The following is a 14,978-nucleotide window of genomic DNA, read 5'->3' on the forward strand; positions in this document are numbered from 1 at the left end:
CCTTCCCGAGAAGCCAGTAACCCTATTGAAACAGGCCTTGAGAAATGCAATATATACAAAAAGCATAAGACAAGGGCTTTAAAATAGTAATCATGAATGTGTTTAAGGACCTTAACCTTTAAAAAGATAAGAAAAATGCTTAACTGAAGTGTAAAAACACAAACAGTTGGATGAATGTGGTAGTTTGAATGGAAGTGCCCTCTATAATCTCATAAGGAGCGGCACTGTTTGAAAGGATTAGGACGTGTGTCCCTGTTGGAGTAGGTGTGGCCTTATTGGAGTAGGTGTGTCCTTATTGGAGTAGGTGTGGCCTTATTGGAGAAACTGTGTCACTGAAGGGGCTTTGTGGTTTCAGAAGCTTAAGCCAGGTCCAGTGGCTCACTCTCTCTTTTTGCTGTGAACTGTAACCCAGCCACAACTAAATTATTTCCTTTTTAAGAGTTGCCATAACTACAGTATCTCTTCACAGAATAGAAACCCTAAGACAATAAAATGAGGAAAACATTTCAAGACAGGAAAATAGAAATAGAATCACTAAGAAAAACCTAAACTGGACTCAACCTGGAAATAAAAAACTTAGGATGTCAAACAGCAACCTCTGAGGTAAGCCTCATCAACAGATTACAAGATAATCAAGAGAGAATTTGAAGACAAGGTAGAATAAATGAATAGTTCAGTCAAAGAAAATGTTAAATAGTTTTTTAATCCAATTACAAAGCATCCAGAAAATCTGACTAAAGGCACAGAAAATAATTTTTAAAAAATCATATAAGAAAAATTTCCAAAACTAAAGAAGGAGGTACTTGTCCAAGTAGAAGAAACTTATAGACCACCAAATAGACAGGACCAGAAAAGAAACTTCCCAGAACACATAATATTCAAAACTTTAAATAAATAGAATGGAGAAACAATATTAAAAATTGCAAGGGAGAAAGATCAATGTTAAAAAGATGTGCAAATTAGTATAACACCTGACATGTCAATGGCCACTCTGAAAGTCAGCAGGGCCTGGACAGATATCTACAAACTCAGAGAGACAATATCCATGAAAACTGTCAATTGCAACCAACAAGGAAAGAAAAACATCTCATAACAAAACCAAATTTAAATAATTTTTATCTACCAATCCAGCTCTGCAGAAAACATTAGAAGGAAAACTTCACCCTGATGAGATTAGCCACATCCAAAAAGACTCAGGGAAAAAAAAAATCTCAGATCACCCCCCACACACACAACAGATAGCAGAAATCGTTGATAACAGACTAACAGATTATAAAACAGAATCCATCTTTCTACTGAATGTAAGCACTAAACCTCCTCACCAAGGTGTAGACAGTATCTCATGGGAACAGGATGAAAAACAGTATTCCAAGCAACTGATCCCAAGAAGTAAGCAGGTACAGTTATTTCGATATCAGTTCAATTTCAAAATAGACGTCTAATCAAAACTGACCCAAAGAGATAGGGAAGGATACTACACACTCTTTAAAGGGAAAATCCACTAAGAAAATATTGCAATTGTAAACAATTTTGCACTAAACACTAGGGCACCCAAGTTCACTTAAAAAAAAAAAAAACTAGTACAGCTAAAATCACATATTTATAACCCACAGTGATAGTGGGTGGCTTCTACCCTACTTTCCTTAATAGACAGGTCACCCAGACAAAAACTAAACACAGAAATACTGCAGTTAAATAACATCATAAGTCAATTGGACCTAGCAGACATCTACAGAACATTCCAACCAAGCACTAAAGAGCATACTTTATTTTCAGCCTCTCATGGGACTTGCTCCAAAACTAGCCACATACCAGGACAGAAAGCAAGTCTCAACAGATACAAAGACATTGAAATAATGTTCTACCTCTTATCTGACCACCATGGATTAAAGCTGGATATCAACAGCACCATAAAGTATGCAAACTCATGAAAACTGAATAACTCACTACCGAATAAAAGCTGGGTCAAGACAGAAATCAAGAAAGAAACTAAATCCTTTTTAAATTCAATGAAAATGAAACCACAACATACCCATTCCTATTGGACACAAGGAAGGAGGTTGTAGGAACAAGTTCATAGCACTAAATGCCTACATCAAAAGACAGGAGAGATTCTATAATAGGACATTGGTGACATAAGTGTTGTTCTAAAATCTCTAAACAACGACTACAAGGAGTAACCAACAGAGAGCAAGAAATAAACTCAATAGTGAAATCAATGAAATAGAAACAAGCAGACAGACATAAAATGTCATTTCAAAGAATCAATGTGATGAATTGCTTCTTTGAGAGAACCAACATGATTGACAAACTTTTGTGGGGGTGGCTAGAAGACAAGTATTTTATTTGTTGTTTTACAATGGCTAAAAGATGAGATTTAAATTATATAATTTCCATAAATTCTTTGGGAATCACATCTCCGATTACTTTTCATTAAGTCTTATCATTTATGTTGTTATTTATCTTCTAAATCTCCCTCAGTATTTTCTATTTGAGCCAAGAAATAAAATGAACTTTCTATGAATTGTCTTTCTCGATAATTATCTCCTCCCGTCCCCCCCTCCCCCGCCCCCCCCCCGCCACCTCGAGGTTTATCTGATGCTTTCTTTTTTCTTGTTTTAATTACATTTTTACTTTATTTACATTTCAAATGTTGTCCCCTTTCCTGGTTTCCCCTCCGAAAACTCCCTCTCCCCTTCCCCCGATTGACAATAAAGAACAAGGAGAAGATCCACAGTAATGAAAGTGGAAATTAGAAGGGAACATTATAGCAGACACTGAGAACATATCAAAATGATCAAATTGGCTTCGTCCCAGAGATGCACGGGTGTTTCAAATATGTAAATCAATAAACATAATCCACCACAAACAGATTGAAAAACAAGAAATACCATCATCTCAGATATAGAAAAGGGCTTTTGACAACATTCAATACCCCTTCCTGATGAAAGTTCTAGAGAGATTAGGAAAGCAAAGGACAGATCTCTGTATAATAGCAGCAACGTACAGCAGTTCCACAGTCAATGTCAACCTAAACAGAGAGGAACTCATAGCATTTACACTATTATCAGGATCAAGACAAGAACTCCACTCTTTCCAGTCTACTCAATACAGTATTTGAAGTCAAGAGTATTATTAAAAGTGAAGGACATCAAGGGGATACAAATAAGAAAGAAAGAAAGAAAGAAAGGAGGGAGGGAGGGAGGGAGGGAGGGAGGGAGGGAGGGAGGGAGGGAGGAAGGAAGAAAGAAAGAAAGAAAGAAAGAAAGAAAGAAAGAAAGAAAGAAAGAAAGAAAGAAGTCAAAGTCTTTTTATTTGTTGATGACATGTTATACCTAAAAGTTCCTAAAGACTTCACCAGGAAACTTCTATAGCTGATAAACTCTTTCAGCAAAATAGCAGAATATAAAATTAACACATTAAAAAAACAGTAGTCCTTCTACATACAAATGGCAAAAAGAGAAAGAAGCCAGGGTCACAGTACTTTTAACAATTTCTTAAAATCTATCCTGGGATAACTCCTAACAAAACAAGTGAAAGATGTGTAAATAAAAACGTGAAGACACCGAAGAAAGAAACTGAAGAGGACACTAGAAGATGGAAGGACCTCCCATGCTCATGGATTGGTAGAACTCAATTGTGAAAATGGACATCTTTATCAAAAGCAATTTACAGATTCAATGTAATCTCCACCAAAATTCCAACACAATTCTTCATAGAAATTGGAAAAAATACAATTATCAGTTCATATGGAAATTAAAACACTGAGGATAGCTAAAACAATCCTGAGTCATAAATTAAGCACTAAAAGTATCACTGCCCCAGATTTCAACTTGTATTATAGAGCCATGGTAATAAACACAGCATGGTGTCCACACAAACCAGATCAATAGAGTCAAACTGCAGATTGCTTGTAAATTCACACACCTATGGACAACAGATTGTTGACAAAGAATCAAAAAACACAAAATGGAGAAAAGACAGCATCTCCAACAAATGGTGCTGGTCAAACTCGAAAGCTGCATATACAAGAATAAAAATAGTCTACATCTATCATCTTGCACAAAATGCAACTCCCAGTGGACAAAGGATGTCAACACAAGACCAGATACCTAGAATCTGATAGAAGAACAAAAGGGAATTGGGTTGAATTCATTGGCTCAGGAAAGGACTTTCTAAACAGGACACTGGCAGCACAGGCAGTTAAGATTTGTATAACGGAACCTTGAGAAGCTAAAAACCTCTGTACAGCAAAGGACACTGTCATTTGGCAAAATGGCAAGATTATATGATGTGGATAGTTCTTTGCAAAGCATACATCTAGTAGAGGATTAATATCTAATATATATAAAGTTCTTTAAAAAAAAAAACCTGAGCATCCAGAGAATAATACAATTTAAAATCACTACAGTACTGAGCAGAGAGCTCTCAAAAGATGAAATACAAATGGCCAAGAAACAAAGAAATGCTCAACAACTTTAGCTACCGGGAAATGCAAATTAAAACTACTTTGAGATTTCATTTTACCTCAGTCAGAATGGCCAAAAGCAATAAAGCAAATGACAACATATACTGGAGAGGCTGTGGGGAAAGGAGAACACTACTCAGTGTTAGCGGGAGTCCAAACTTGTGCAGCCACTGTGGAAATTAGTGTGGAGGTTCCTCGGGAAGCTGGAAATAGATCTACCTCAAAATCAAGTTAATGCTGGGCATTGTGGTGTATTCCTTTAATCCCAACACTTGACAGGCAGACGCAAGATGATCTCTGTGAGTTCAAGGGCAGTCTGGTGGCCTACATAGTGAGTTACAGGATAGCCAAGGCTATGCAGAGAGACTGTGTCTCAAACAAACAAACATGCCAATAAGATCCAGCCATACCACTTTGGGGCATGTCCAAAGGACTAACCCACTACAGAAGTACTAGCTCATTCATGTTCATTGCTGCTTTGTTCATAATATTCAAAAATTACAAACAGCCTAGATGTCTATTTGCTGGTGGGTGAATAATGAAAATGTGGTACATTTATACAGTAGAATATTATTCTCTTACAGCTGTTAAGAGAAATTATATTCTGAAATTTGCAGCTAACTGGTATACTAGAATCTGAAAGAAAAGGGACAAAGGAGATCTCCCAAGGAAGAGCAAATAGGATATAGTGTTATGGAGGGACAAAGAGAAAAATAGAATAGAAAATGAGGATTAAATAAGTAGTTTGATGGAAGAGAAGGGTAAAGGGGGGAAACACAGAGAGGGATAACTAAGAGTAAAGGCCATTTGAACAACCATAGGGAAACCTACTACTATAGAAACTTCCTAAAAATAGACATATATGAAAGGACTCTAAATGGAATCACCAATAATAATAGAGACAGTGACATAACTAGGTATCTAACCACACCACATAAAACCTCCAACGTCAGGAATGGGCTACATCTTGTTGAGACATTGGCCTAAGAGGCCCCATGGAAACAAACCTTCAACGTCGCAGGCTATTTCCAGGACTACTGGTTACTCCCCATAATCTGATAGTCAAGCCATATTTCTGAAGAGAACGCTTTTATCATTGAACATAGAGAAGTTGAGGTGATTTTGAAAAGGAGATATGTTTGTCCTGTCAATGGATATGTCACCTACTGTCTGCCTGCTACATAAGCAACTAATAGACCCTGGGTGGAAAAGAAGGTCTTCTTGTCCTCTCTGAGGTTGGACTTCCGGGCTTTCTGATAAGAGATTGAGAGACTTGCACCTGCACTGGAAAAGCCTTTCCCATCAGCAACTTCACATTACAACTGCTGAGTCTTAGTCTCCAAGCACCCTGTATCCACCAGCAGCTTTAAAGAACAAAGTATCTCTTGGATTTTGCACCCTAGCAGCTACTGCTGCATCTGAAGCATTTCACATCCAGAACGATGGTGTCCACACCCCTCTGGGATTCATCTAAGTAAGACCCTCTGAGCTGAGGGAGCAGGTTCAGGTACAACTGCCCCGTGCCCCTCCCTTACCTCATGTTTCACTCCTCTGGCACACTCACTCTTCCCTCGGGAGGTTTTCCCTCCTGCTCTTCTCTGTTTATTGACTGAATGAGTGAATGAGCAAGTAACTAGCCCTTAAGCTCATTCTCTTGACTGTATTCTATTCTACACATACTATTTTGTTGTACCCTGGGCTTCCATCAGTGTCTACATGTGATGGCTACTCTTGATTGTCAGCTTTGCTGTATCTGGAATTAATTAAAATCCAAAAAAAAAAAAAAAAAAAAAAAAAAAAAAAAAAAAAAAGGCTGGCAAATCCATGAGGGGTTTTTGTTTAGTTATAACATTTGAAATGGACTTCGGATCTGAATCTTTGTAGTAGGAAGACCTACTTTAATCCAGATCTTCTTATATGGGAAGACCAGCCTTTAATCGCCACCTCGCCTTCTGCTTGTGGCCTATAGAAAGGACATGGAAGAGGGAATTGTTTTCTCTTGGCCTGCTCGCTCTTGCTTTGCTAGCAAGCACATTTCTTCACTGGCACTAGAGTCTACTTATCAGGGATTCTGACATATACTGAAGACAAGCTGAGACATCCAGTCTTGTGGATTCAACTACTAGATTCTTGGACCTCCCATTCATAGGCACCTATGGTTGGAATAATTGGAGCAAAGCTTATAAGTCATTCTAATAAATCCCCTCTATATATAGAGAGAGATGTTAATTTTGTAAGTTCTGCTACTCTAGGAGACAGCGACTAATACACTACACAAGTGGAAACATTCCTCTTAGAACACAATATCCTGTGGTTTCCAGTTCTATATGCCCTTAACTACTCTTAAAGATTTGTTGAGTTTATTCCACATAGTCCTGTTGGATTTTGGTAGCAAGGGTGTTAAAGGCCAGCTTCAACACCACAGGGTAAACCAAGGAAGGCTGAGTGTGGAGTTGGGGATTAGTCATTCAGCAGACGTCTTCTGAGGGAGCAAAACTTAATTCTCTGGGGCCAGCAAGGAAGGGGAAAACAAATCACACTCACACTCACACACACACTCTCTCACACACACACACACACACACACACACACACACACACACACACACACACACACACACGGTGGATGAAACAAGCTCCAACAACTTTATTTTTCCCTTAACCCTTTTATACCCACTAAGACAAACTTTTCTACACAAGAAGAAAATTACCTCACAGCCACAGGTTACATAGCCTCTAAAAACAACCACCATAAAAACATTATTCAGAAACAGATTAAGATCATCACACAGGAGGGAATTATAGCAGGATTACTGATTATGTATTCTTTTGAAACTCATACCTAACTAACCTTTTTTTTTTTTGTCTTTCTCTCCACAAGTTCATCATAACCCCCAAAGCAATAGTTCATTGCTTCGTTTAAGATTTATTTTTAATGTATGAGTGCTCTATCTGCATGTGCACCTGCACACCAGAAGAGACATCAAAGCCCATTATAGATGGTTGTGAACAACCATGTGGTTGCTGGAAATTGAACTCAGGACCTCTAGAGTAAGTGGTGCTTGTAATCACTGAGCCATCTCTCCAGTCCCCACAATAATCCTTTTGTCACAGATTAACGAAGTTTAAGTAAGCCAGTCTACTATAGCAAATTCTTTCCTATGTTGACCTGATGACAATTTGTATTTACCAAGAAGCAGATCATTGTCTACCCTACATCTTGTTTTTGAAGTCTTGTTCAGCTAAACTGGCTAATCGTCTGTTCCCTGTTCTTTCATTCACACTGAGATACCTACTCTTCATTTATGATCTTCCTTTTCATGGTGCACGCTGAAACCTGTGACCACATCCCTAGATCACAAGATCAAGGAACTGAGGCCCAACCTAGAATGAATGTTTTCTTGGATCATTAACTTGTCCCAAGCCTATTTTTCTTGCTTCTACAATTACGTGCTTGAAATGCATGAAAGCTCACTGTACTATTTCTAACCTATGCAACTCTTGTTTTTCTGTGAGGAAGGGGCACATTCTATTCTTGATTCTAACTTTAAACTTTCTACAAACTGCCTAACTCCCTAAAATTATTTAAATCAAACTTATGTTCTAAAACTCAAGAATTCCATAAAATCATTAATTCATGTAAGCAGTGTTCTCTCAAAAACGTTCATCTTCATGTTGACCTTCAAGAAACTTGCCCAACAGTGTGGGCTGTCTTGGCCAGAAAGTAATCACACCAGACTATAGGCAGCAGGGATCTTCCCGTGCCCATTCACACCACGCCAGAAATATGAGGAACATAGCAATGACAAATATGAGAAGGCAGGAAGCAAGAAGCAGTACTGGGATGAAGCCGCTGAGGTCGTGCCTCTCCATCTCATCCTCCAACACAGCTGAGCAAAAGTGGGGGCCGTCTCTAGGAAGCTCACTTGCCCACTGCAGCTCTTCCTGCCTGGCGTCCAACACGAAAATACATAATTACATCTGCCCTTTCCAGATGCAACAGCGGCTCAGGTAGATTGAGTGTTTTTCTCAGGGTCTCAGAGCTGGGAAGTGTCAAGGCCTGAACTGGGAAGCAGAGGTTGAGTATCAAATACTGAGCTCTTCCTCTGCCCCAACTCCCCTGTCTCTGCCTGGTCTGCACAGTAACTCACTCGTTAACACTCCAGATACCCAATCTCCCAACCTCCACAGCCTTGATTTAGACTGGGCTCCTGGTAATGGTTTCCTGTCCCAGAGCTGGGTTCTATCCCCTGGAACTCTGCCAGGGTGATTTCAGACCAAGTTGGCATTTAGGCCCAGGCTGTAGGAGGAAATTCTCCTGCAGAGAAAGAGCAACTGAGTATGTTCTTGCCGTTACAGCTTCTGGAGGCAAGTGAGCAAATTGGTTGTTCAGCTCTAGACCCAGAGACAGCAGGCCCCTTGCCCTGACTAGGCTTCGTGTGTTCCAGCACTTCAGCAGGCAGAGAAGCCCGCAAATGAGCCGCGTGCCCCGACACTGCTGTTTTCTTACTTGTATAGGTTGGAAGAGTCTTCACCTTGAGGAACCAAGTGAGGTCAATCTGCCGAGACTATCTCTGAACCTGAACTGGGATTCTACCCCCTACCTCGCAATGCCGCTTACCCCCAGCCCCCACCCCCAGCTCCAACATTCATTCATTTATTCTCACCCTCACCCAGCTGTAGGCTAAGGTCAATTCCCTTGGTCCCCTGTTCCGGGGCCTCGGACTTGGCCCTCAGCTGTGAGGCACTACTAACTAGGACGAGTCTTCTGGTGGACCAGGCAAAGGCTTGCACGCTGCTTCATTCTTCCGGAGGGAGGCGGTGTTGGGAGGGTGGGGGCGGGTAGTCCAGGATCTTGTTTCACATTCTGGAGCAAAAGAAAGGTAGTGGGGAATCCAGATAGTCCACAGGAAGAGACTCAGTTTAGAAAACGCGACCACTTCAGGATGTTCCAGCCGCCTGGAACACAAAGGTGTTCGTGGAAGTCGCGAGCAGGTGGCAGGGCTGGGCTAATCTTTGGATTTTGTGCACCATCTTCTGTGACTGGGAACATAAAGTAGAAATGTTTCCACTGGGTTTTGAACCGAGGACCTCTCGCGTGTGAGGCGAGCGTGATAACCGCTACACTACAAAAACACGACAGGTGGCCTAATTTTAACTTCTAATTATACAAAGCAAGACAAATACTGTATAAAGTGTGATGCAGAGGTTATAGAGCCGCACTAACGGAGAGAATCATAAGGAATGAACGCGAACCAAAAATAAAAACCACGGAATAGAAGGGGCTAGATCCTGGCAGAGGGAAGGAATTAAAAAAAAAAAAATGTTCCTTAGGCAGCTCGTCGGAGGGGAGAGCTCAGCGAAGGATTCCCGCTGATTCAATGTAGGGATTCCCGCGTTGAGACGCGTGCGCCTAAAACACACAGCGGGCTGGAGATTGGGAGAGCCTGATCACCCGGAGACACCTCGAGGAGAACCTGTGACGCTGGAGAGCTTTTGAGACATCCCAGGGAGGTGGCTCAAATAGTTACAGCAACCCGTTAAGGAAAGATTCTCAGGGTTGTTTTTGTATTTGTGTTTGGTTTTTACGGAACTTAGACATGGAAAATTGAGACTTGTTCGGAGGGTGCTACATCCCACTCAGGCCCAGTGGAGGTTGGTGCGCGATGCTGCAGTACGGTGTGGTTTAAGAGGAAAAGCCTGAATGACCCTGTTTGTACCGAATAGGTTTTTGACCCAGTGTCTGTTGAGTTAATCAAATCGAGATGCTCAGAAGCGTTTGTCAAATGAACACATGACAGCATGATGTGGATTTGAGAAACTGGAAAATGAGAATGTGGTGAAGGGCGCACTAACGTTTATGCTTAGAATGTGAGAAGAAAGCATAAATTGAGTCCGTGTGGTGGTGCTCAAGATAACATAATAGCTGGAGGATGTGGGCATCGATCCCACTACCTCTTGCATGCTAAGCGAGCGCTCTACCATTTGAGCTAATCCCCCAAGGTAGAGGGAGAGAAAACTCATTTGTCTTTTCTTTTATGCGAAGTGTCTTCAGTAGTCCTTATACAAGATACTTGTCATGGCTAGGGTCCACGAAAACATGACAGTCAAAGCTAAAAACATTGGGTCCAAACTGATATCTTCTAACTGCTCAAAAGTGTAATGGGTAAACTGAGAGTCTAAATGCACAGGAGAAAGTGGTATAAAAAAAAAAAAAAAAAAAAAAAGCAACCATGTTTCCGCCCGGTTTCGAACCGGGGACCTCTCGCGTGTTAGGCGAGCGTGATGACCACTACACTACGGAAACACCCACAGCCTCCTAGTTTTCCTAGTTTCAGGACACGCATTCAAAACATGCCTACTTACTGGTTTGTTGTTAGCATTTGTTGTATTTACTTGTATTATGTAACTAAATCAAAATAACCAAGGTGGTTGTCCCACTCTATCCACAGCCCTTGGTGAGCCACTCCACTACTACCGCCTGTGCACCGAGATTGCACATTGTCGGTGAATTTGTCCCTCTGTGGCTGGTTTACCTCACTCAACTTCATGTTCTCCGCTTCTTCTTCATTCTAGTGGTTGCAAGTGACAGAGCCTCTTTATAAAGGGCTGAGTAGCATTAATGTTCCATGTGTGTCTGCTCTGTTTTCATCTGTCCATTGATGGACAGTAGCTTGATTTTGTATCTTGATTATTATGAATAATTTTGAATGTGAAGACATGAGTGTCTCAGAAGGCAAGAATTCATTACCATGAACAGAGCAAACATGAACCCATGACTGGCAATGTTCTCTATTGCTAAATTTCTAAAGGAATTGTCATACTAGTACCTATAATGGCTATAATAATTTAAGTCATCAAAATTGTGCAAGCATCCTCTTTTTCCATGCCTCACCAGCTCTTTTCTATATTTGAGGATGGTTAGCTATTTATGGAGGACTGGAGTAAGGTATACTCATTGGGCTTTGGGTCTCATTTTCTTGGTCACTCATGAGATGGGCACATTTTCATAGATTAGTTTATTGTCTTCTTTGAAAATCGCCTAACCTGATTTTTTTTCTCTTATGTCAGGTGAAGGACTGTGTATGGTGCAGGGGAGGCTGGGGAGGTGGAGGACTGTGTATGGTGCAGGGGAGGCTGGGAAGGTGGAGGACTGTGCATGGTGCAGGGGAGGCTGGGGAGGTGGAGGACTGTGCATGGTGCAGGGGAGGCTGGGGAGGTGGAGGACTGTGCATGGTGCAGGGGAGGCTGGGGAGGTGGAGGACTGTGCATGGTGCAGGGGAGGCTGGGGAGGTGGAGGACTGTGCATGGTGCAGGGGAGGCTGGGGAGGTGGAGGACTGTGCATGGTGCAGGGGAGGCTGGGGAGGTGGAGGACTGTGCATGGTGCAGGGGAGGCTGGGGAGGTGGAGGACTGTGCATGGTGCAGGGGAGGCTGGGGAGGTGGAGGACTGTGCATGGTGCAGGGGAGGCTGGGGAGGTGGAGGACTGTGCATGGTGCAGGGGAGGCTGGGGAGGTGGAGGACTGTGCATGGTGCAGGGGAGGCTGGGGAGGTGGAGGACTGTGCATGGTGCAGGGGAGGCTGGGGAGGTGGAGGACTGTGCATGGTGCAGGGGAGGCTGGGGAGGTGGAGGACTGTGCATGGTGCAGGGGAGGCTGGGGAGGGAGTAGTCAGGAGCTACTGGCTCCTGGCTGGGAAGACTGAGGTAATTTCTCCTTGCACATAGGTTAAATATGTCTGTCTTGATGAGGGGTAATACCATCTCAATCAGCCTCTGAGGCCATGCCGAGTTAAAACAGAGGTTCATCTAGGGACAGAAGAGTGTTCTAAAATGCAGCATAGTCCCTGAGAGGAATGTCACAAGGTAAACTGTACTTTTATCATGAATCATCCCTGGGGAAGGTGGTGGCATCTGGACTTTCCCACCGAAGTTCCACAAGGGCTTAAAAGTAACAGATTACATGAGGAGTCATCCTAATGAGTATGAGGGAGAGGAAAGTAAGTGCCAGGCTGTCAGTCAACATTCAGGGCATTGCTTTAGAGATCCAAAGATGGATGGGTTGTTGGAGGCTCACCCTGTCTCCTTTCAGCAGGTGTTTACCTGTTAGAGATTTTAGGATAGCTTGAGAAATAATGGTAACAGGATACCCAGTGCCAATGTGTTTGAAAGCAGAAGAGACCACGGGTGTGAACTCATAAATGTTTTGCCCCTGCTCCAGCCACACAGGAGCTATTAGAAAGGTGGAAGTGGGAAACCCAAACAATGGCACTGTCCTTGGGATCTGTACCTAGGTACACATCTCCTCTTCCAATCTTGCTCCAGTTATACACTGTCTTTGGGTTACTACAGTTGTGATGAAACACCATGACCAAAGAAACCTGGGGAGGAAGGGTTTATTTGGCTTACATTTCTACATTATAGCTCATCATCAAAGGAAGTCAGAACTGAAACCCAAACAGGGCAAGGACTTGGAAACAGCAGTTGATGCAGAAGCCATGGAGGAGTGCTGCCTACTGGCTTGATCAGCCTGCTTTCTTATAAAACCCAGGACCACCTGCCCAGAGATGGCCCCACCCAAAATGGGCCAGGCCCTCCTCCATCAATTAAGAAGATGCCCCACAGGCATCTACAACCCATCTTATGGAAGCATTTTCTTGGGATTCCATCAGCTCAGATGACTTCAGCCTGTGTTAACATAAAACTATCCAGTGTATTCATCAATGATACAAAATAGAATTCTAACATACTATGAAAACAAAAACAAGTTTCTCAGAATTTTCAGAGTCCTCCCAACGGTGAGCGCAGGAAGCAGGCTTGGCGCACACACAGAGTATAATGGGATTCAGGACCCACAGGGCCTGGTGGGGAGACCAAGGAAAAGTACAGCTCCTCTGGCCTCAGCCCCAATCATTGGGCAGAAACTCATCCACGTTGCCTCCTAGCTGCAAGAAGGTCCTATATCTCGTGTCTTTTTGGCGCTTTTGCGTAGTGTTTATGCCTAAGCAGGGGCACCTACTTCCCCACTAAAGCTGCTCTCTGTGCTGGTTAAGAGCGGTGGGTGCTTGTTTCAACGCGGACTGCAACAGTTGTTTATCAAAGAAAACTGAGCAGGGTGAGCTGCTTGTTTTTGTGTTCATTCTCGGAGGGGGAGTTTAAAACAAAGCCAAGAATCCTCACATGGGCGCTCTCCTTGCAAAATGGGGTGCTGCCTATGAAACGGGTGCTGGTTTCTTATTTTCACCTGTAGAAACCTTTTGCACCCTCCCTCGACCTTCCCAGTGAGCAATGACCTAATGCAAGTCGTAACCGAGTTTTTTGATAAACGTATTAGAAAGAAGCTTTCTGACGATTTTCTTGACGTGGGTGAATTACAGCGATTAGATGCTTTCTTTGTCAGTGATCTTAGTGTCGATGACATCTACCGGCCTTTCTGACATCTGTCTACCCTCCAGCTTCCCAGCCTTCCTGATGCAGGCACTCTTGTTTTTAATTCTTTCACAGGTATTTGCTGGAGGGCAGGAGAGGAGAGTGCCCTGGCTCCATCGTGGAAATCAGGGCAAGTGCAGGAGCGCGTTCTCTCCTTCAACCACGCGTTCTACCCGAGTACAAACTCAGCTCGGCAGTTTGGCGACAAGTGTTTTTACTTGCTCAGTCCTTTCACTGACAAATTCAAATCCCTGACCTCAGTGGGAGGAACCTGGAAGCAACTTATTGGAAGATTCTACAGGTCTGATTTCCGAACAGGAAGCCAGGAGTCTGAAACTGACAGTAACAATCTGCCTGTTACCTAGCACTTTGAGGGGAGGTAGGATTGAGAACTCATTCTGTCCACATAGGCAGGCCGGAGCCAGCCAAGGCAACACAGTGAGGCCTATCTTTAAGTAAGGAGATTAACAACAGAAAACACATTTCCATTGGGCCTAGTGCACCCCACTGACTCTTGGTACACAGCCAGCCATCACTGACTTGAATTTTTCATCAGTTAGATCAGAGGATTGGGACATAAGGTTCCAATACTGAGTGATGAGAGAGCTAGCCTAGTAATCTTTCCACAGTAAGCAGCTAAAATGAAGTGGTTTTATTATCACACCCACAAACCTGGAGCCAGAAGTGACAGTGGTTACTGTAGTGTCTCCTGATGACATTGGGATCTACGCTCCTCCTGATGACCTGGGCTCCTAACATCAGTTCACAACTGTCAGCATCAGGATGTAATGCCCACTGTGCACAGACATACATGAGGGTAATCACCCATACACATAAGAAAAAAAATTTTTTTGAAAATCAATTTTAAAAAAGAGTAAGGCAAGAAGCAGGAGTGGGTGGGTAGGGGAGCAGAGCGGAGGGAGGGTATAGGGAAGTTTCGGGATAGCATTTGAAATGCATATAAAGAAAATATCTAAGAAAGAAAGAAAGAAAGAAAGAAAGAAAGAAAGAAAGAAAGAAAGAAAGAAAGAAAGAAAGAAAGAAAGAAAGAAAGAAAGAAAGGAAGGAAGGAAGGAAGGAAGGA

At 42.6% G+C, this 14,978-nt stretch overlaps 3 non-coding genes across 3 annotated transcripts; all 3 read right to left on the reverse strand.

Annotated features, from left to right (window-relative positions):
• Positions 1-9,530: 9,530 nt before the first annotated feature.
• On the reverse strand, positions 9,531-9,603 carry n-TVcac2. Its single transcript has one exon. It is a non-coding gene; the product is annotated as a tRNA-Val (tRNA).
• A 791-nt stretch (positions 9,604-10,394) lies between these two features.
• Positions 10,395-10,467, reverse strand: n-TAagc7. The gene has a single exon. It is a non-coding gene; the product is annotated as a tRNA-Ala (tRNA).
• Positions 10,468-10,701: 234 nt separating this feature from the next.
• n-TVaac5 lies at positions 10,702-10,774 on the reverse strand. Its single transcript has one exon. It is a non-coding gene; the product is annotated as a tRNA-Val (tRNA).
• Positions 10,775-14,978: the final 4,204 nt, after the last annotated feature.

Source organism: Mus musculus, chromosome 13 (genome assembly GCF_000001635.26).
Source record: "Mus musculus strain C57BL/6J chromosome 13, GRCm38.p6 C57BL/6J".
Lineage (NCBI taxonomy): Eukaryota > Metazoa > Chordata > Mammalia > Rodentia > Muridae > Mus > Mus musculus.